This window comes from Macaca mulatta, chromosome 6 (assembly GCF_049350105.2).
Source record: "Macaca mulatta isolate MMU2019108-1 chromosome 6, T2T-MMU8v2.0, whole genome shotgun sequence".
Lineage (NCBI taxonomy): Eukaryota > Metazoa > Chordata > Mammalia > Primates > Cercopithecidae > Macaca > Macaca mulatta.
Window position 1 is genome coordinate 39,013,689 of NC_133411.1, and position 23,946 is coordinate 39,037,634.

The 23,946-nt window shown below is 43.0% G+C and overlaps 1 long non-coding RNA gene across 1 annotated transcript; it reads left to right on the forward strand.

Moving 5' to 3' along the window:
- The first annotated feature begins 4,651 nt into the window (after positions 1–4,651).
- Positions 4,652–22,535, forward strand: LOC106998721 (uncharacterized). Its single transcript, XR_013418308.1, has 2 exons — positions 4,652–4,811; positions 20,779–22,535. It is a non-coding gene; the product is annotated as an uncharacterized LOC106998721 (long non-coding RNA).
- Positions 22,536–23,946: the final 1,411 nt, after the last annotated feature.

The following is a 23,946-nucleotide window of genomic DNA, read 5'->3' on the forward strand; positions in this document are numbered from 1 at the left end:
CAGAAGACAGTGGGAGGAAGATGGGACTATGGACAAAGAGTGATGCCTGCAAGGTTCAACCTGCTGTAACTGCCTCTGGAGATAGAGGGAGGGGGCCAAGAGGAAGGAATGCAGGTGGCCTCTAGGAGCTGGAAAGTCAAGGAAATGGATTCTCTACTAGAGCCTCCAGCAAGGAACGCCCCCCTGCTGACCCCTTGATTCTAGCCCAACAGGAACCTTGTCAGACTTCTAACCTACAGAATTGAGAGATAATACATTTGTGTTGGTTTAAGTCACTAAATTCGTGAATTTGTTGTAATTGCCCCAGGAAACTAGTAAATGAAGCTCTGGACCTGTGGTCAGACCAAGACTAGCCATTTGTCTCCAACTCCAAGAAGTGTCCTGCTGTCTCTGGACCTGAGGTCCTGGGTTGGGATGTGGGGACTGACTTCTTTGAGAGATTGGCTGCACTGAATCTCAGAAGGTCCTAGGCTGGATGTAGCAGGAAGTTCAGATTCAGGGGCAGGAGTGCTCATAGGCACTTGCAGGGATGCTCTCAGGATGCCACAGAATCCCAAGTGTCAATATGGCGGGCGGATGAAGAGATACAGCCTTGGCAAAGCTTGCCAGGTGCGACTAAGTAACAACTCAGGCAGAAGAGGAGCCTCTTGTTTGGACTTGGCCTAAATATTGTATCTTTCTTGGGTTTTGGATATCCCTTGCTGTCATAGAGACAACACAGGATTCTCTTCCAGCCAGATCACTTACAGATTGTGCAACATTGGGCAAATTACTTAACTTCTCCAAACCCTAGTTTCCTCGTTTGTAAATATGCACTTTGCTATGTTATTATGAGGAAGGTTGTTACAAAGTCTAAATAAAGCTGTGTAAAGCACCTGGCACATAATGGGACAAAGACTCTTTCTGAAGAAGGATGGTTGTAGGATTCTCTCCAGCTTAGTGGATGGTTGTAGAACCAAGTGTGAGTACCTTTCTGCTGGATAGTCAGAGTCATGGTTAGTCAGAGATTTGGGGCTGCTGGGAATGTAGCCAAGCAGGTGATCCACCCCCCAGGCACCCTTTGAAATAAGATATACAGCTGGTCTTTTCAGCCAGGTTTTAGGGAAGGGCCATGTGACAGGAAACTGCATAGCCGAAGGCATTACTGGGTCTGGGTTCTTTGGGCGTTGATGGTGGCTCTAGCAGGGAAGACAATGAGAGCAGCTTGGTGAGTCTCGGAAAACACACCCATTCCCCCAGCCAGTGACTCTGCAGGAGAACAGGTATCTTTCAGCCTCCTGCAGTCCCCCGGAAGGGCACTGCCTGGGCCTCCCCGGGCCTGATCTGTTTTCCTGACATTTTAGCATCCTTCTATAGCCAATGTACTCCGACAGGTCTGAGAGGAGGCAGAGGTCCTGAGGTCCAGCTCTGACCCTAGGCTGCTCTTTTATACCTACCACCCCAGAGTGAGCTCAGTGTGGCAGGAGCCCGCTCTGAAATTAAATGAAAGCCACCTGGAAAGGCAGCCCTGAACCTTCCCTGGCTTCCACTTCTTCCCACTTTCCTCCCCAAGCCTGTAGCCTCAGGCTGCTCAAAATTCCCTTGCTCTAGACCCTCACTCAGCAAACCCCTTCCTGGATATGTTTCTGAATAAACAAGAGTTTACAATAGAATTTGGACATCCGAGAAGACTATACTTTTCAGATCTTTCTGACCCCTCCAAGACTTGAGAATAAAGAATAAGAGAATGTATGCATGAGTTCTTGTTTCCTCCTAATTCACATTTCCACTGAGTTGAATGCTTCTGTGTTTACCTTCATTTTGCTCATTAACTACAGTTCACTACCTTTCCAACTTCCCCTGAAGTTTTATCCCTCATTTGATGGCTATGTTTTACACAGAAACAAATTTTAAAAGATCATTTGTCAGGCCAGTCATGGTGGTTCATGCCTGTAATCCCAGCACTTTGGGAGGCCAAGGTGGGCAGATCACTTGAGGCCAGGAGTTTGAGACCAGCCTGGCAAACATGGTGAAACCCTGTCTCTACGAAAAATACAAAAATCAGCTAGGCATTATGTTGCATGCCTGTAATCCCAGCTACTTGGGAGGCTTGAGGCACGAGAATCACTTGAACCCGGGAGGCAGAGGTTGCAGTGAGCTGAAATTGCACCACTGCACTCTAGCCTGGGCAAGGCTGTCTCAAAGACGACAACAACAACAACAACAAATAATTTGTCAGAGCTACTTTGTACACATCTTCGGCAAGTAGAGAACAATGGAACCTAGTACCTTAACAAAATTACAAATTGCTACATTCCCTAGACCTTTGGAATTGCTTCAGAATGAGAGTTTGCCATGAAATGAAACTGGGATTGCTGAGCACTGAGGGCCTATTGCTCTTGCCTACCTCACCGAAGCACTTTCTTCTCCACTAGCCACTGCTGGGTGCTAGGAAAGCAATCTGATTGTGCTAATCCAGGCGAATCCACCTTGGGATGTTTGTGCATTCATCAGGACGAATTTAAATTTGGTAAAGCATCAAATGTGAATGAGGTTTGTTTTTTTAAATTAACTTTTTTATTTGGGGGAGTTCTTTTTATTCTACATTTGTGTCCTTTGTGTACTCTTCAGGCTGTGAATTTTTAAAAGAAGGACTACAATGATCATTAGGGAAAGAATACCTATTGTATACTAGAATAAACATGAAAGAAAGTTATTTGATTGCAAACCCAAAGCATTCAAACTTTTATGAATTAATAAATTAACACTTATTAGTAATAAATGATGTTTTAGTTATGTTAATTTCTAAGAAGATAGAGGGCAACTTTTTTTGTACTAATGAATGTGCTAGGTGCTAGAGAATACAACAATGAATTAAACAGATATCCATTATTTCTCTTTAAATCTCTAGGTCTTCCACCTTTCTCACCGTTATGACAAATAATCATGCAGCTCAATGGTGCTTATGTAGAGTCTTGAGTTGGTATCAGATGAACTTTGCTTTCAATCAATGTTCTAAACTAGGGTAATTTTGCAACCCAGGGGACATTTGGCAATGTCTGGAGAACCAACTAGATGCTACTGGCACCTAGTGTGTAGGAACCAAGAATTCTGTGAAAAAAGAATCCCCCAACAAAGAACTTCCTGCACCAAAATGTCAATAGTTCTGAGTTTTAGAAAGCTTTCTCTAAACAATAGATTCTCCACTTTTGAGAGCTTATGTACAATGGGAATTGTTACTGACATGAGTGTGCTGAGCTTGGGCCCGGAGTGGAGGCAGGAAGATCAGAGACCCTTCCCTCTGATGTATGTGTAGCTATAGCACCAAGTTCTTTATACTGCCCTGTCATTACAGATGGTGTTCATGGTCATTTCCTGTAACTTTCAAAAGAGTGAAAACAGAAATCAATTCTGATTCTGCTATTGACTAGCTGTGTGATCTCAGGTAGGTCACTTACACTCTCTGGACCTCAGCTTCCTCATATAAAGTGCAAAGTTTGCAATACATGATCTGTAAGGTATTGTGTAGCATTCTCATTCTGTACCCACAGAAGCATTTGCAACACTCAAAGGCTGTCCTTCCTGTCCTCTAGGTGTTTATAATCCAAGTCTCTTGGTCTGCCAATCCTTTTCAAATCAGATTGGCCTTTCCTCTTTCTCCTACTGTTACTTGATCAGTTTCTAGGCTCATTTTTATTGTAAAAAAATAAAATCGAATTCCTAAGGCTCTGGAGTTTCAAATAACTCTTGGTAAATTAGAGCCCAATAAATATTTCATAGTTAAACCCAAAATAGCAACCTGGCTCCTCCCTAGTATTAAAGAGATTGAAAAAGTCTCCACGGTGGGAAGAGAATATCCCAGCAATTGAAGACATCTGTGGATATGGCAGTTTTACCCTCTTGGCTATATCAAAGAAACAGACTCCTAAAGTGTATTCAAGGGTACCCTGCCAATATCAGCACTTCGTCCAGATAAATTGCAAGGCCTGGAGTCGGAAGTAAAGTTTGCATTTTGAAAAGGAGAGGCTGTACGTTCCCGGTCCTATGTGTAAATAAGCACTTGAATAAATCAGGACTCAGTAATAAGCAGTGGCTAGGGTTTAATAACTGTCTCTGACTTGAATCCAAGTGTCAGGACTGGAAAAAGTTGGTTGAAACTGGTCCCTTCTGTGAAAGATAAAATGGGGGAAATAGCAATGTCCTTCTGAGAAGTTAAAAGCCTTCTTGTTTACAACTGGCCAGTGGAGACATTAATAAAGGCAGAGCTCCAAAATACCAACACATTACTAATCTTGCCCACAGAAGTTTATTCTTTTATTGTAGATTTGTTAATGGTTGGTTAGCTCTGGCACTTGAATAGTGGTCAAAGGTGGACAGAGAAGTACTGAGGCATGAAGCTAGAAGGAGAGGAGACTTTGAAAGGTACTGGATTGGGCCTGTTCCCACTGGCCTTTGCCCATCCAGAACCCATTCTCCTGCCCATCAAATTGTTTTGGGCAGGCTTCTCCCAGTCTGACCCATTCTGGAGAACTCTAAGGGAAAGCTGGCACTTGGAAACCCCAGTTTTATGAATGTCTCGGTTACAGATTTCTGGTCTTAATTACCGGGTTGGAGAAATGATGTGTGTTTTCTAAGATTAGCTTTTACACCAGCTACTGTAACTGGCTAGGCTTGAGCTCTTGCAGAAGTAACCTGGCAGCTGCAGAGAAATGGCTTTCTGTGAGGGGGCAAGGAGCCATCTGAGTGTTTGGGGAAGCCATTTACAGAAACATTTTTTTCCTTGTGTGGTTTATGTGTACTGGCTAAGGATTTTGACTTGGAAAAGAAAAAAGGTAAGTAAATGATAGCAGTCGGTCAGTTATATTTGTAAAAGTTTGGAAGTTAATGATTTAATGATCCATTCTGAGGACTGTTACAGCCCAGGATCTGTCATGACCAGATGTTTCCTTCATCCGGCAGCGTATGTTATTGAGCACCTGTGACTGTCCCTGTGCTGTGCAAAGGGGACACAGTCGTGAATCACCCAACATAGTTTCTGTCCTACTACTAGACCTTGTAATCTAGTCTTTGTCCAGCTGTTTTTACCTCATCTAAATTATTGCTATACAGTTATTTTAACACTTGTATCATTTATCTATTACCACAATAATACTGTGTAACAAACCACCCAGAAATGCAGTGACTGAAAGCAATGAGTATTTACTAAGGCTATGGTCTCAGGAGGGCACTTTAGGTTGGCCTGTCTAGGAAGATCTTCTGGTCTTGATTGGGCCCATTAGTATGCCTGATAGTAGCCAGGATTGGCTGACTTAGGATAGACTCAGCTGGAGGTTCTTCTGGCTTCAAATGAGTCTGGCAGTTGACTGGCTGATGAGTAGGGCAGAGTCACTGGGCCATGTGTTGCTTGTCCTCCGGTAGGCTAGCTTGGGCACGTTCACGTAGCAATCACAGACGAGCAAAAGTAGAAACACTTGAGTGCTTCCTTTTACACTTTGGCTTCTGTCGAACTTGCCCACTGGCCAAAGCAAGTTGCAAACTGAGAGTCAAAGAGTGGGGATAGATACCCTACGTTTTGATAGGTGAAGCTGCCAAGTCACATTATAAAGCCTGAGGATCCAGAGAGGGATAAAAGATCGGAGCCATTGGTGTCATCGGTCTATCACGGTACTTGATGATATGGGTGGCATTTTCTTTTTATTTGTGGAAAAGACAATTATATGTGTTTATTTAAATATATTATTGTTTTAATGAGGACTAAATACTAATTATTGTCCTAACTAGGAAAAATAGCCAATAAATACTTTTTGAATGGATACTTTTTTTTTTTTGAGATGGAGTGTTACTCTGTTGCCAGGCTGGAGTGCAGTGGCATGATCTTGGCTCACTGCAACCTCTACCTCCTAGGTTCAACCGATTCTCCTGCCTCAGCCTCCCAAGTAGCTGGGACTACAGGCACGTGCCACCACGCCCAGCTAATTTTTGTATTTTTAGTAGAGGGGGTTTCACCATGTTGGCCAGGATGGTTTCAATCTTTTGACCCCGTGATCCACCCACCTCGGCCTCCCAAAGTGCTGGAATTACAGGCGTGAGCCACCGCACCTGGCCTGAATGAATACTTTTTAATGAAGAAAAAAGATATGGAAGAAAAAAAGGTGGCTTTAGAAAGTTTTGGGATAGTGAGTGGGCTTCCTAGCTTAGTGAAAGATAATTTGTTCTAGAGAGGCATGGAGAGAGGGAAATAAGGGTAAAAGTTAGGACGGAAACAGATTGTGAAGGACCCTGACTTCCAAGCAGAGGGATCAGATCTGTTTCTTTTCATGTGAGTGACGGGAAAATATTAAAAATAATCTGAAAACAGGGATGGAAGTTGAAAGTGCCATCGGAGTTACATAATGTGAAAGTCTTGTAAATGAAAGAATCCTTGTCTGCTTGCTTGCTTTCTACATTTATTGAAACAGTGTTGTTAATGAGTGGATGGAAATGCTGTTAGGGTGGGGATTCATTTGACTCAAGAAGGGTTTACATGAAACAACCCCATCCACACCCCCAGCCCCGCCCCTGCCATTTCAATCTTCTGGTGAGTCGAATGGCTTTGCTCTTTTCTGTGACTTCTTAAATCCCGAGTGTGTGTTTCTTTGCAAGGAGGACCAGGTAAGTAAGTGTGGATAAGATGGACTGGTGATCATCTCTACTGCAGGAAAAACACTTTTAATTGCATATCTTACCACTAGCACAAGGTATATGGCTACATTATTATCTCTGTGTCTATATCTGTATAGCTATACTTATATCTAGCAAATGAGACTATGCTTAAATATTCATTAGTGTGTTTAAATTTCATACTAGTTACTTTTCAGGGTTGAAGCTCATGCTCAGTCAAACCTATTCTGGAGTTGATATTTGTAATTGATATAGAATATTTTTCTTTTATTGTTTTTTTAAATTTTGTCCCCAAACTGATAGGCAGCAAAGTTCCTTGAATGAAGCTATGGTTCTCTACCTGGGCTACATTTGAGTCATCTAGGGAACTTGGAAAAAAAAAATCCCTGTGCCTGCAATCACTGAGGTTGGGGCCCACACATGAGGATTTTTAAAAAGTCCTAGGTGTGTGCAGCCAAGGTTAAGGACCACCGCAATGGATGCACGAACAGAATCTTAGTTTTTGAACATCCTGGTGTGAGCATTTTCTTTGTTGGGCTTTTCGCTTTCCCAGTGTGTTCTCTGCCAATGCCTCTGCACGGAAGAACCACCCTCCTCTGATTGCTAATCCTCCCTGTAGCTGTGGTTTTCCTGTGAAGCCACGACAAGCAAAACAAATTCCCTGCAACTGTGCTTTGCATTACCCTCTATTGGTTTCTGCTGCCCACCTAGTGGCTTTCCTGTGGGCCTCCACTTGTTTACCACCCAAGTGAAGCTGGGGGAGGAGCAATGCCTTGTTCTGGAAGGCCAGCACCCTGGGTGCAGTGACTGGGAGCTGATAGCCTTGCACCATGAGTCTGAATGAAAGAGACTCATGGTGGGGCCCAAATTTCTAGGGTGTTGTGAGGAATAAACAGGACAATGCATGTGCAACCAGGGCATCAAATGAGCCGGAGGGGGTGGGGAAAAGCAGCAAGTCACATTCTTCTTCTTCAGCATGACTTTTTAAACAGGCTCTTTTCCTATTCCTGGCATAGTCCACAGGTGTCTGGTGACTTTCAGCCATTTTAGTTATGCTTTAAGGTTTTAAAAAAAACTGATATGAATTAAAATTTGGAGTTTTCTTCCAACTCAAAACTTCCAGGCTTGGGACTTGCTATGGGTGAGGGTAGGGCGTGCTTTGTTCTACGCTTTCTCTTCCTTGCTCCTTTGTTCCTCTTCTGCCCATGACTGTGCTGCTGCTGCGGGTTCTCTGTGGTTTTGGTCTGATGGTACAGCATTTGTTCTCTGGTGCTGGTACCCCCTGGGTTTCAGATAGCCAAACGCGGGCTTTCTTTCTCTTGGGGCGCTTTCATAGGTTCTTAGAATATCATCTTTCCTGAAAGGAATGTCAGGCACTGCCCACTGCCCTGTTCCCTGACTTGGGGGGTGGGGTATAGTCTCCTGCTGACCACTTACAATTCTCCTCTCCCTGCTTCTCATCCCCCCATCCTGCAGCCCATGCTTCTTGCTGCTGGGGTTACTTTGCCCACCAGAAAATTCTTTGGGATTGAATCCTTTCAAGGTGACCCAAGTATAGCTGCCTTTCACGGTGCCCACTGTTCTGGGAGGTATTTTGTATCTCTGTTCACCCCACTCTGGAAGGCAGGCTGTGCTCAAAGCTTTATATGCCCTGCTCTGGTTGCAGTGCTAAGTGGTTGTATGAGTTTCTGTTCCTTCACGGGCATCGAGCTTGGGGGCAAAATGTCACTCTCTCTTTCAGGCAGATACACCCATTCTCTAGGCTTGTGTGCAGGTGGGGACATGCGTCCCTGCTCTCAACTGAAATGAGCAGGATTCTCTAAATACCAGCTCACAATTCTCTTTGGAGAAATCTTTATTCTCCAATTTTCCCTCAAATTTTTTCCCCTTATTTATTGGCTAAAAGTAAGTGATAGACCATAGGTCACAGAAACAGCCTTTGAAACAATCCCAAACTTAAAAAAAAAAAAAAAAGGAAAAACAGTACAAAGAACTGTTTCCCCCTGTACCTTCTGAGAGTAAATTTCTAACCTGTATTCTATCACCCTAGAACACTGTAGGGAGTATAGGATATTTCCTGTGTAACCACAATATAATCATCAAAATCAGGAAATTAACATTGACACCTTGCTATCATCTCATCCTTACTACCCCATTCAAGTTTTGCAAAATTGTCCTAATAACATCCTTGGAGCACAAAGGATATATTGCAGAATCACCTACTGTATTTAGATGTCATGTCTCGTAGGTATCCTTCAGTCTGAAACATTCTTTGATTTTTATCACCTTGACTCTTTGAAGTTTACAGGCTGATTATTTTGTAGCACATCCCTCAGTTTAGATTTGTCTGATGTTTCCTCACAGTTATGTTCAGATTATGCATTTTTGGCAGTGATTATCACAGAGGTTAGGTAATGTTCTTTTCATTGCATCCTATCAAGTGGTGCAAATGTCTCTTTATGCCACTGCTGGTGGTGTTAGCTTTGATTACTTGATTAAGCTGGTATCTTCTAGGTTTTCCCACTGTAAAGCTACTCTTTCCCTGTGTAATTGATATGTATTTCATGGGGAGGTATTTTGAAACTCTATAAACATCTCATTCTATATCAAACATTCAACTTACCTATTTATTTATATCTGTTCAGACTCATGTTTTCCTATTATACTGAATGAATTTAAATTCTTATTATTTTGATGCTCCAGTTTGTCACTGGTTTGGCCAGTGGGATCCCATTCAAGCTGGCTTCTGTATTCCTTTTGTGTGAATATGAACCCTATCATTTTATGAGCATTTCCTGCCTTTCTGGCACAATAAGAGGCTCTAAGCTCATCTGTACTTTCTGTACTCCAGCCCTTGAATCAGCCATTTCTCCAAGGAGCCCTGGTCTGTTTTAGTAGAAAGTAGTATTTAGGAGCCAATATTTGAGTACTAGGTGTGCTTGTTGCTAGTGAGCTGTTGCTGTTCTTGGGCTCATTCAATGGTCAGAGCTAGGGGATGTATATGTGTGTGTGTGTGTATATACATATGTATATACACATGCGTTAACTTCTCTATTGAAAACTTTGAGTTCACACAAGTCTCCAGTTCTAATCCAACCCCAGGGCTCATTGAGCCTTTTCCCTGTTATATTAATTAGTTTGGCGCTGCTTAGGTGTGTTAACTCTCATAGAAGTCAGTGAAGTTTCACAGTGACGCAGTAGCCAATTATATATGCTCAAATTCATGGTACATTGTGAGGCCCATCAATCATGTAGTTAATACTCACACAGGCAGTAGTAAAAGGGGGATAATGAAGAAAAGCGATGGCTTGGGAGACCACCACACTAACAGAAAAGTCAAGTGGGTCTGGAGGTCCTTTTGGATGCTAGTCATGGTGTAGGGGGAGAGTGAGGTGAGATGGGTGGGGATTGGAGGGGGACATGCGTGTGGCTTTGTTGTTTTTCTCTCTCTCTACACTATCATCCCTATCGCAGAGCCTCTGTTGGCAGCTTCCAGTCAGGAGAAGGCCTCAGTGTTCTCACAGGAAGAGCCTGCAAGGATGTCTTGAAGAAAGCCGGGTCCTGGCTGCTTTTTTTTTTTTTTGAGACAGAGTCTCGCTCTGTCGCCCAGGCTAGAGTGCAGTGGCCGGATCTCAGCTCACTGCAAGCTCCGCCTCCCGGGTTTACGCCATTCTCCTGCCTCAGCCTCCCAAGTAGCTGGGACTGCAGGCGCCTGCCACCTCCGCCCCTGGCTGCTTTTATGATCCTTCCAGATGGGTCTGTTCTCATGATCTCAGCCACCTTTCACTTCCTATTTGTTCGCTGCAGGTCTTGGGTGGTATTGTGCAGCAGCAGGTGTTATCACTTCAGTCTATTACGTATATATTTATCACTTTGAAGGGGGTAGCTTTACTGTTGGCTCAATGTTACTTGACATGAGTGACTCCATTTTAAGACATTAGGGACCAGGTACAGTATGGCTTACGTCTGTAATCCCAGCACTTTGGGAGTCTGAGGCAGGTGGATCACCTGAGGTCAGGATTTTGAGACCAGCATGACCAACATGGAGAAATCCTGCCTCTACTAAAAACACAAAATTAGTCAGGCATGGTGGTGCATGCCTGTAAACCCAGCTACTTGGGAAGTTGAGGCAGGAGAATTGCTTGAACCCGAGAGGCAGAGGTTGTGGTGAGCTGAGATCGCGCCATTGCACTCCAGCCTAGGCAGTAAGAGCGAAACTCCATCTAAAAAAAAAAAAAAAGACATTAGGATCACAAATTATGATGTATCACCCCCTTTCTGTATTTGTAATTCTCTTTTCCAACAGTGAGAAACCTGGCTTCCATTATTCCTAATATATTGATTTCATCAGTGCCCTTGTATATATCTGGTGCCACCGGCTCTTCTACAGGGCCACCTTCCTCACTCTGCATGAAATCTGATGCCCCACTCTGAGCCCCTGTGGATTCCTCCATCCCCACTGCAGAACTAAACATGCTCTACCCCAGCTAATGATGTTAGGGCTGAATTGTTTAGGAAGAGAAGGAAAATACTAAGGATCTCTTAAACCAGTTTTGAGTCACCTGTTAGCAAGCCTCACCTCAATATTCTAGCATAAGGTTACTTAATCTGTCTGGTGTTTACAGACCCCAAAGATTGCATAAAATTCAGGAGATCTGCGAGCTTGGATGGGAAATAAATTATATGTTTACTTTTTCTAACTTCCCCTGAATCTTACCATTTCCTTTAATTATGAATGTAGGGAATAAACCACAGTATTAGCAGTGCCTGTGACTTTGTCAACAACAGAAGTCACACACATTTTCATATCACTTGTTGCAGAAACTATTATTTATGCGCATCACAACTTTAACGTTATGGTAGTTGTGAGATTCTTCCTTAGATCTTTTTATTGTGCTAATAAGTCTGCATATTATGATATTGCAACATTAAATTATTTTAATAATGATCTTCAACATATTTAATGTCCTTTATAATCCTATGTGTTTTGTTGTGTGCATTAAAAATAATTATCCTGAGAAGAGGTCCCCAGTCTTCACTAAATTGCCAAAGGGGTTCAAGGAAACAAACATGATTACAGCCTCTGGTTTAGCAGTTCTCTTTGGAATAGGAAGGTATTTCTCCCTATTATTTTAAAATTTGGTGCCTGAACTAGGTCAGAAAACTCCCGAATTAATCTCCTGTTAAATATTTAAACTGCTTAGCACTGTGCTTGGTATGTAGTAAGTCCTCAACAAGTGACAGATAATATCTTATTGTTTTTACAATTTCCTTGTTGCACCAAATGGAGGGAGTAGTTGCTGGCACTTGTATGTTTTTGATTCCTCTCTTGGTACTTAGAGAGTTCCCTGACAATATGCCCAGGCTGGCCTGATGGAGGGAGATGGGAGACAAGTGGATGTGAGAGGCCACCTAGAGGGGAACCAGTCAACCGTGGCGAGCCCATTCTAGACGCTCTTACTCCCAGGGGACCCTGCTGGCACAGACCCACCAGCTGAGTACAGATGCATGACCAGTCCAGCACAGATCAGCCAGGCCTGGCCCAAATCAGCAGAACCTCCTGGCTGACATGAATGTTCATTGCTATTTTTGTTAACAAGTATGATGAAAATGAAACAACTAAGATGTATTTGTCAATCACGTGAGTGACTTCTTTTCAGAATCAGATAACAGTTTTTACAAACTGAAAAAATATTTTCCTATTACATTGTGGTATTTATAATGTAAGGGTTATAAACATGACACAAAGTTTAGTCTATGTTACTAATATTGTGTCCATCACTTTCTAACACGGCAGTATCTCAAGCCCTGACGCTGATTTCTATGGTGTAAATGGTGATAATATTCCCACTATAGCTGACTTCTGGCTACCAATGTGATGTCACAGAATGTGGAATTGTATATGATGGAAGCATTGTGTACTGAAGAGCATCTCTTCCCAGTTCCAAAAAGTTTTGAACCTTGGCACATTTTGGATTTTGGATTTTCAGATTAGGGATGCTTGACCTACATAACACAAGACACGTAAATAACATAAAAAGCATAAACAACAGAAAAATATAATTAGGATGTGATAAGTGAGTATCTTTGTTTTAAATATAATTTGTAAGTTTATAGAATTTAATTTTTAATAGGAGCTGTGCTTAACAGGCTCATAAAATTGGCTTTTTAAACAATTGACTCTTGGGTGTGGTCTCTGCTGGCTCCAGCATACCCCTGGTTATATAGCATGTTGTGGCAATAGCCAAATGATAGACTGGTGAAGGAGTGGGGAGGTGGGCAAGGGAAGGGAGGAAGGCTGATGAAGGGGATGTAACTGTGCAGATTTGCTTGTGCAGAAAACTGTGACTCAGTCCTGCTTGGGACCCTCTAAGAAACTCTGTGGAATGGATCTTAAATTATCTCCCTGGTAGATTGAGGGTCACTTCTGGTGAGTATTAACTCTCAGGCACATCTGGCCTGTTCTGCCTGTAGGCTGAACATGCTTGCGGGGCCAGAGGACACCCTCAGGCAGAGGGTGCAGGAGGTCGTTGGTGGGTATGAGAACTGTCTGCAAGAGGCTTCTGGGTGAGTTGAGGGGATATGGGTGGGCCACCCTACACCCTTCTTTCTGGGCTTCATCTCCCTCCCTCTAAAATGAGGAAGGACAGTCTCCAAGTCCCTTTTTGATCCTCTAATACAGTTTGAAGAATATTCTTGGCCCTGGAGAAGGACAGTGGGCACAACTAGAATGGAAGAATCCTGCACTTTGTATCTTTTCAGGTGGTAGGGTAGAATGTGTCACTCTGGGCCTTGCTTTATCCTCACCCTCTCTTCCCTGAAGTGTCAAAGGAGAGGGGAGAGGAATTAAGTCCGCAGAGGTCTAATGTGGTGGCTGGTGGTCAGCCCATCCAGGGTGAATCTGCCCTTCCTCCTCCTCCGGGCCCCAGAAAGTCTGTTCTGCAAATGAGCTGTCCCGTGTCTGATTGCTGCTCCCCAGGTTGGGTTTCTAGACCTTCATGACACTCAGGTTACTGCATGGTCTGGTTCAGGGTATCACTTTCTGAGACATCCTCTCTGTAAAGCCTCTTCGACACTCTCTCCAGAGGCTCTTGACCCAGATACTCAGAGAATACTTGGTTCTTCTTGGCAGAAAAGCAACAAAGTGAGTTGGTAAAACAGGAGGTCCAGCAGAGGACTTCCAAGGGCTTTTTATCTCTACTACTGGGACTCTATTGGTTTAACAAATATGTCAATTTATGCTGCCAAGTGGGTGTTGCCCGTCCAGGTGGCCATGTTGGAATTGATTAAAACATAAATGTAGCTATTTTTTTTTTCTTTCCAGAATTGTTTTTGTAAAGCTGGTCTATGAACCACAAAAGAGAATCATTCATATTACAACCACTTTATTTACCAGTTTTTGGTCCAGGTGGCGTTTTGATTATTTCAAAGTCTAATTCATCCACCAAGGTTGAAGGTAATAGATGCCATCCACACAATACTTTCTGTATTCTAGCTACTATGCTAAGCACATTCCATGCATTTTCTCATCCACAATCCTGTGAAGTAGTTGCCATATTTTTCTGTTTTTACAGATAGAAATGAGGCATAAAAAGTTAATAAACTTGCTCTAAGTCACATAGCTAGTAAAAGGTGAAGCTGAAATTCAAACCTAGTACTAAGACCACAGACTAGATTCTTAACTACCAATGAATTTCCTATTAATTGATCCATTCAATAATATTATGTGTCAGACACTGTTCCGGGCCTTGAGGAGTGATCAAAAAAACAAGACAGGCAAAAATTCCTGCTTTCTTGGAAGTTAAATTCTATTGGAGGAGGCAGAAATAAAGAAATAGTATACTAGATGAATATATGATATAGTAGTTAGAATGTCATTTAGAAAACAAAAGGGCAAGGTTCAGGGGATTGGATGGCTAGATGGAGGTTGAAATTGTAAATGGAGTGGCTGGCATAGACCTTATGGGTGGATAATAATAGCTTTAGGAGCAGCAGAGGAACCGAGAGAATGTGTTTGGCAGAGAAAACAGTCACCAGTGTGACTGCTTACCAAACTTCCAACAGAACCTTGGTACAGGAGTTCCATGAGAAGAAACTCTAGATTCAAACTAGCCTAAGAAAGGTCAAGAGAGGGCCTAAGGTAGGTTACAAGCTGCACATTTGGGAAGGTGGAGAAAAATGTAAACAGGAAGGAACTGGTAGGCTTGTGAAGGTTGGATTTCTTTGATTCCATAGGCCTGCAGTAGATGAAGGTCTGTGTCAGGCAAGGGACAGAGGCAGAGTATGGCCAGAGACTGGCAGCCAAAAGTCCGGAATATAGGAAGGTGGAGCAAAAGAGGAGTCCTAGTCTTTAGACATGACACAGGGTTTAGGATCCAAGGTTTGGAGAAACAACAGTGGAGCCATCAGCAAGCAGTACATCTGGACTATGAGAGTCAAGCTGTGACTCTGGTCTCTGTCCTGGCTTTCAGGGACTTTCCTTTGGACATGGCTTAACCCATGACACAAGGCATGATACTGCAGAGCTCTTGTAGATAGTGTTACAACTCTACAATTCTTTTTTAGAAGAAGGTCAGTAAGGCCTCCCGGGCTTATCAACCTCCCATGGTTTTCCCAGGTAGGTAAGAGATACCACCTTCTACCCAGCTGGTGGCTCAGGCTCTAAACCTAGGACTCATCCTCGATGCCTCTCTTTACCTTACCACCTATGTCCATTGCATGAGCAAAGACCTGCAACTCAACCTAGACCAATTATTGCGATACCATCCCCTTCGTTCCACCTCCTCTGCAACACTCTCCCTGCTACCCACCAGCCCACGTCACCATCCTCTCTCACTTGGACAACCACATGGTTTGATGCTACCCTTGTCCCTCCAACTCATTCTCCACACTGTAGCCAGACATATTTATTTGTTTTTGAGACAGAGTCTCATTCTTGTTGCCCAGGCTGGAGTGCAATGGGATGATCTCGGCTCACTGCAACCTCCTCCTCCCGGATTCAAGCAATTCTCCTGCCTCAGCCTCCTGAGTAGCTGGGATTACAGGTGTGCACCACCATGCCCAGCTAATTTTTTTGTATTTTTAGTGGAGACGGGGTTTCACCATGTTGGTCAGGCTGATCTTGAACTCCTGACCTCAGGTGATCCACATGCCTGAGCCCTCCAAAGTGCTGGGATTACAGGCGTGAGCCACCACGTGCGGCCCAGACAGATCTTTTAAAATGTAAATCAAATTTGTCACTCACCCAGTTAACCCCTGACACCCTAATGGTTCCACATCACACCTAGAATGAAGTCCAAGTTCCTGTTGACCCTTCTACTTCATTTTCTCACTCTCTACCTTCTTCTCTCTGCTCTAGCCGCATTGACCTTCTTGCCGTTCCATCTGCACTCTAAGTTTATCTAACTTACAGTGTTTAGAAAATAACAAGGAAATTTCCTTTCTAATGCCTCCTTTCCTTCATACATAATTGGTCATTAAGAAGGGTGACCATTTGACCTGATTTTCCTGGGCCAATATTAGCACTCCCTTTGACTCTCAAGGTCGTCCCAGTTTAGATAACACATTTTTTGGTCATCATATAAGAGTTTGCCATAATCTGTACGTGGCTTTCCCCTCCCTCTCTTCCTTCCTTAAACATATGTAGAGTACATACTAGGGACCCGAGATGTATTAAGTGCTGGAAGCTGGAGACACCTGAAAATAAACAAACCTGGTTATGCCCTCAAGGAAAGTTCAAACATCTGCACAAACACTGAAGAACAAAATAAAACAAAACCACAATGATGTGACCTAGACATTTTCTATTCTACAGACAAAATGGCTGGTTATTGGCTTAAACATTTTGCAGTTTACCCAGATGTTTGGCACCACCTAGACACTGACTTCCCTCTCCCCATCAGTTGATCTCAGCCCTCCTTTTCTTTCCTCCCTTGTTGTTCCCATTACTCAAGATTTGGCAGGTCTCATGCATGCACCATGCCAGAACTTCTTTACATGGAATATGATTAAGACCAAGGCCTCAGGTCTTTGCTGCCTTCTGACAATTCACTGCATAATTTTCTTATTCTCTGTTCCTTCCAGACCCTATTCAGCCAGGCGGGATCTAAATTAGCTTCCTGATGGCCCTTGTATTGCTGCCAAAAGTGTTTTTGATTTCTTGGCCTCCAAGTTCCTGTACCCTGACTCCTTGGTGGCGCCCTGGGGGAAGCACATGAGGCTTGCTGGCCCCTGGAGTGCTGTTTGTCTGCTGGACTCCCTGACCACAGGGTGAGGAAGGCCACCCTCCATGTGGGAGTGAGAGAGGCTCCATGTGTGGTTTTGAGCGGGGTCAGGGGTTGGGGTGAGGATCAGGAACACTCAACCTTTTTGGAGAAGCATGTCCCTGTGGTCATCTATCCCCCCCTGCTTTGTTGGGGAGGGAGTTGGTGACCCTTTGCACAGGATAGCATAAGACAACCGAAATATTACTGTACCCTATAATGGCTCCTTTTTGGCCTACACTGAATTCTTAGAACCTCACCTCTAATTTTACCTTGTATGGGTTTTATTCTTTTTTTTTTTTTTTTTTTTTTGTTGAGATGGAGTCTCGCTCTGTCGCCCAGGCTGGAGTGCAGTGGCCGGATCTCAGCTCACTGCAAGCTCCGCCTCCCGGGTTTACACCATTCTCCTGCCTCAGCCTCCCAAGTAGCTGGGACTACAGGCTCCCACCACCTCACCCGGCTAGTTTTTTGTATTTTTTTAGTAGAGACGGGGTTTCACTGTGTTAGCCAGGATAGTCTCGATCTCCTGACCTCGTGATCTGCCCGTCTCGGCCTCCCAAAGTGCTGGGATTACAGGCTTGAGCCACCACGCCCGGCTGGGTTTTATTCTTGATAAAAGATAACCTTTTAGCAAGCAAATGCATCAGGTGATAATTACATTAACTGAGCCACATATCATTGCCCATCACCTCTAGGGACATAGGACTCAAAAGACTGGCATGTGTGTGGTGAGAGTAGAGAAGATTTCAGGAGAATTCATGATGATGGGGCTCCACTGAGCATGGGGAGTGCCTCTGGGCTGAAGGTGGGAGATTGAGTGTGTGAGGGAGGGCCCTAGGAGAAATTCAGGAGTGCAGCTGGAACAGTGGAGACGTTTAAGAACAACCACCTAGGGCATGACTAGAGTGTACCCTGCTGATGTTTACTCAGTGTGGCTGGGAAAGAGGTAGTGACACTGTCAGTGGGAAAGTCATTCTTCCCCTTGTCTCTCAAGAAACCAAGGAAGCAGAGGGTGGAGAGAACATTCTGCCCTGTGCTCAGGAGAGCTTCTGCAGGCTAAGGAGAGATGGAGAATCAGGACAACGCGGACTGCACCCCTGGCTTCAGGAGAGTGGGCATATAGAGGACACAAATCCGTCACCAGATGCAGAATTCCCCACATTTTCTCAAGGGCAGCGGGGCCATGTTTATAGAAAAGTCAGACCTTAAATCCATATCCTCTTAAGAGACTCAGTAATGTAGGGAGACAGATGACTTCCACCACGAATACAGGGGCTGTGACTTGATCCCTGGCTGCAGGAGGTACTTTATTACAAGGCATTATTGGATCCAGATGTCACACGTCCCATGGAGGCTGCCTGCATGAGACTTCCCACCAAAATCTCCCCTCTACTAGGGCAGAGAAGGGCCCTCAGGAGAAAGGATTTGGATCCATAGAGACAGTCATGCAGGCCTGGGACAGGGCTGCCTTTGGATGTCTCCAGAGGAGGATGGTTTGAGTCATGGTTCTGCAAGAGTCAGAAGAACTGCCCTTTCCCAGCAATGGCAGGTGATCTGGTGGGGAGTGGGGAAGGAGCTGAAGGTTTAGCATTTCTTTACTTGAGAAAGGAAACAAGGGGATAATAAACCATATAAATGGAAAACATGTTTCTTAAAACAAGGCTGTATGTCAGCAGCACATAGGGCTCATGAGACAAATTCTTTTGTGAGGATGAAGCTTCCCAAGAGTACATGCGTGTACCGTTCACACACACGAACTGCTCCGTGCCCACAGACATGCACAGGGCCACACGGATACATCTGATATGGTTTGGATGTTTTGTTCCCTTCAAATCGTATGTTGAAATGTGACTTCCAATATGGTGCCTGGTGGGAGGTGTCTGGGTGTTGTGAGAGGATCCCTTATGAATGGCTTGGTGCTATCCTCAAGGTCATGAGTGAGCTCTCTGTGAGTTCACATGAGATCTGGTTGTTTAGAAGAGCCTGGCACCTCCTCACTTTCTCTCTTGCTCCCTCTCTCGCCATGTGATATGCTGGCTTCCCTTTCTGCTGCTTCTATGGTTGTGAGCTTCCTGAGGCCTTGCCAGAAGCCAAGCAGATAGGAGTGCCATGCTTGTACAGCCTGCAGAACTGTGAGCCAAATAAACCACCTTCGTTTACAAATTACCCAGCTTCAGATATTTATGTAGCAACACAAACAGACTAACACAACCTCCTTGTACATAGACATTATAGACCACTCTTATATTAACACATGAATGTTATACCTCGACATACATAATATTGGAGTTCCTTTGCTACATAAACATGTTTATATGTATATATACATTCACACGTGTAATATGGAGACAGAAGCCAACTCCCAATTATCTACCATTATCCCCTCTTTTTATCCAACATGTTTTTCACCTGAGAATGGCTCCTTTTTCTTACCAAGTATAATTCAGCAATCATCAGTTGATCTGTGCTTATGAAATGCAATTATATTGTAATTGTCATTTACCCCCCTCCCCACAAAGTGCTAAAAATTGATTAACTGTGAAAGGAAAGAACAAAAACAACTGACCCCATGTCAACCTATATTATTCATTTTAAAGTCAGATAAAAACAAAGGTTGTAGAAATGTGTCATTTGGTTTATTTGCATCTTCTTGATGATTGGTACTAATACTTGTAGGTTGGCTGGGTTTCATTCTTCTTGTTGTTTTTTTTCCCTGGCATAGATGAACTGACTTGGGCAAGTTGGGAGTATCCTTGACCTAACAGGCAGAGTCAGTTGTGGGTCATGGCTTATAATCCTCATACCCACTTTTGCTGTGTGTGTGTCTGCATACACGCACGCACACACACACACTATACACTCTGTTTAAATGTGTGATTTTTAGCCCTTGAAAACCTATAACAAAATTGAGGAGGATGTTTTCTCTGGTGGCAGAGTACTGTAAGGGATTCTATTAAGTCCATGAACTGGGGCTCGTGATTGAGGTTGGCACTTCATTTTTAATGCCAAAAAAGGTCTCCTTTTGGGGTGTGTATTCTATCCCTCCAGACGGTAGGAGACATAACAAGTGGGAACTCTCTGATGTGACTTCTGGAAAGGAACTTGTGATTAAGCAGTCTCTCAGGCCTCCTGAAGCCAATGAACAATTTAACCTTGTAGAACTCAGCTCCTACTAGAGTTTGGGGTTTTTACCGGTAACTGATACTTGAAAGAGAAACCCTTCCTGTCTCAACCATTTGGTTGAAAAGCTTGATCAAATGTGTTACCCTTTCTGGTAAATTCCGTGACCACACTTGGATCTTTATTATTGAGGATCCTATAGAAAGAAAGACCAATACATCTGATAAACAGAAGATGAAGCTATAGAAGAAAGGAGATTCTTCATGCAACTGGGACTTTTTCCTTTCTTCGTAAATTCCTGATATCCATTTGCTTTCCTTTTATGGTGAGGATGATGATAATGAATTTGAAGACTTCTACTACTAACACTGACACCACTAAATGTCTTCTCCGTGCCTGGCACTGTGCTGAGATCTTTTACATGCAGCACCTCAGTAAGCCTCACAACAACCCCTTTTATCGCTAAAGAAACTGAAGCTCAGAGAGGTTGAGTAACTTGCTCAGGGTCTCACAGTTAGCAGGCTGTGGAGTGCAAATCAATTCAGGTCTGTCTGACATGTGCTCTTAATTATTGGAGCTTTTGCTTCTTTTCCCAAAAGGGAGCATATTGAGGTTTTAGCAATTTAGGTTAATAGCTGCTTTATACTCTGTGTGTGTGTGTGTGTGTGTATGTGTGTATGTGTATGTGTATATATTTAGATCCATTAAATATAAGCCCAAGTATTTACTAGACTTTTTTTTACTTGCCCCATCACAGAATTAAAATACTTGAACAGAGCTACAGTAACCAAAACAGCATGGTACAGGCATTAAAAGAGACACAGACTGAAGAAACAGAATAGAGAACATTGAAACAAATCCACCCACCTACAGTGAACTCATTTTTCACAAAGGTGCGAAGAACATACACTGGGGAAAAGACAGTTTCTTCAATAAATAGCGCTGGGAAAATGTAATATCCATATGCAGAAGAATGAAACTAGACCCCTATCTCTCACCATATACAAAAAAATCAAATAAAATGGATTAAATAATTAAATCTAAGACCTCAAACTATGAAACTACTATAAGAAATATTGGGGAAACTCACCAGGACATTGGTCTGGGCAAAGATTTCTTGAGTAATATCCCAAAAACACAGGGAACCAAAGCAAAAATGAACAAAAGGGATCATATCATGTTAAAAAATAAAAAACCCTGCACTGCAAAGAAAACAATCAACAAAGTGAAGAGACAACCCACAGAATGGGAGAAAATGTTTGCAAACTACCTGTCTGACAAGGATTAATAACCAGGATATATAAGGAGCTCAAACAACTCTATAGAAAAAAATCTAATAATCGGATTAAAAAATTGGCAAAAGATTTGAATAGACATTTCTCAAAAGACATGTAAATAGCAAACAGATATATGAAAAGGTGCTGAACATCACTGATCATCAGAGAAATGAGATGGCGTGGGCTGGCGGTCCAAGGGAAGAAAAACCCGAGAAAATGTCTGTCCTTCCAAAAAGAACACATTTACAGAAAAATCTTACCAAAGAGCAAAGCCCAGACAAGGGTTCATCCTGATGGACCTCAAGGGTCAAGGCCACTAAAGGAGTCAGAACTGGCTCCAGATCAAAACTGCAATGAGATATCATCTCACCCCACTTAAAACGGCTTTTATCCAAAAGACAGGCAATAATAAATGCTGGTGAGGATGTGGAGAGAGGGGAAACCGCATACACTGTTGGTGGGAATGTAAATTAGTACAACCACTATGGAGAACAGTTTGGAGATTCCTCAAAAAACCAAAAATAGAGCTACCATATGATCCAGCAAACCTACTGCTGTCTACATACCCCAAAGAAAGGAAATCAATATATTGAAGAGAGATTTGCACTCCCATGTTTGTTGCAGCATTGTTCATAATAGCCAAGATTTGGAAGCCACCTAACTGTCCATCCACAGGTGAATGAATAAAGAAAATATGCTTATGCATAATGGAGTACTATTCAGCCATAAAAAAGAAGGCTATTCAGTCATTTGCAACAACATGGATGGAAATGGAGATCATTATATTAAGTGAACAAGTCAGGCACAGAAAGACAAATGTCGCATGTTCTCACTTATTTGTGGCATCTAAAAATCAAAATAATTGAACCCATGGAGATAGAGAGTAGAAGGATGGTTACCAGGGACTGGGCAGGGTAGTTGGTGGGGGTGGGCAGGATGGTTAATGGGTACAAAATAATTGAATAAGGCCTAGTATTAGATAGCACAACAGGGTGACTAGTCAAAAATTTAATTGCACATTTAAAAATAACAAAGTATAATTGGATTGTTTGTAACACAAGGATAAATGCTTAAGGGAATGGATACCTCATCTTTCATAATGTGATTATTAGACATTATAATCCTGTATCAAAACATCTCATGTACGCCATAAATATATATACACCTATATACCCACAAAAATTAGAAATTAAAACACAAAGCAAAATCCCTGCAAAAAATAAAATACTTGAATAGGCTGATGATTTTACATCCTCTCTCCTGATTAAAAAAAAAATCCATGCTCTTGTACCCCTTTAGTTTTTCTTTTTGTTTTGGTGTTTCCTTTCCATTAACCTCCTGAGATTTTTTGAGTCAGCAGCTTTTGCAGTGCCTGTAGTCTTTTTGCTTATGGGTGAGTTTTGGAGACTTAAAGACTACCAAGAAGATATTTAAAGCTTCTGTCAATTTCTTTGAAAATAACAGAATTTAAAAAGTAGAATTTCCCTCTGTCAGTGGCTACTTTCTAGAGGAAACCTAACCTCTGGGGATCTTTGCCAAGAATAAATGGAGGGGCTATTATTTGCTGATCATTATCCTTGAGTTCAGACAGCCTCATCCTGTCTCCTGGCCCCGAGGTATAAATAGAGACACAGAGGAGACTGGCAGAGATCTTGCTGACAGCCCTTCCAAGCTTCCAGAAAGGATGACTCTGCCTATAGGAGTCTGTCTCATGGGTGGGCAGCTCTCTTGTTGACAAAGATTCCTTTTCAGAACAGTGGCCCCTCTGGCTCCCTCTGGCATCTGTGCATCTGTCCATCCACCTGTTTCCTTGTAGGCATTTTTTTAGGTACTATAGATGAGAAAATCAGCAAGATCTGGCTTTTACCTTCCAGGAGTTCCAGTTTACTTGAGACAGATACATAACTAGATGACAAGATGACATAACTAGATGACAAGATAACTAGATGATATAACTAGATGACAAGATGACATAACTAGATGACAATATGGAGAGTATGGATGAAGGCCATGGGAACAAAGGAGAAGGGGCTGTAGGCACTACCTGGGGGAGTCCAGGGAGGCCTCACAGAGGAGGGGGCATTTGAACTGGACCCTGAGGAACAAGAAGGCGCTTATCAGATGGCACCAGCATAGGCAAGAGACCAAATTTGCTAAACCAGCTATGGTATGTATTTGGAAAAGGGTTAACAAGTGGAGGTAATTGATTCATTCTACCATCTATTTCCATACAGTTTGTAACTTATGTCATTGAATGAGAAGAGATAAGGACAATAGCGAATCCCATTCCCTGTCTAGCTTGACAGCACTGCCCTTCTTGTTGAAAGCACGATTTATTTGCCTTCCCCATCTGGCCTTCCAGGCTGAAGCACTGAACATTTCTACTCCTTTTTTTTTTTTTTTTTAAATATACATTATTCTTTTGGAAAACTGTTTTGGGGAATGTGAAAGACAAAGCTTCCACTTCATTTGTTTTCCTTAATCAAAAGCCTCTGCTGTCACTGGCAGTTCCACATTTCTTCCTCTCCAGTTTCCCCCAGAGGCACACTTGGAGATGGGAGATGGGCTGGAAGTGTCTCTTGTGCAATCCACGGAGACCGCGATTGCCTCTGCAGCCAGTTCTGACTCCTTTAGTGGCCTTGCCCCTT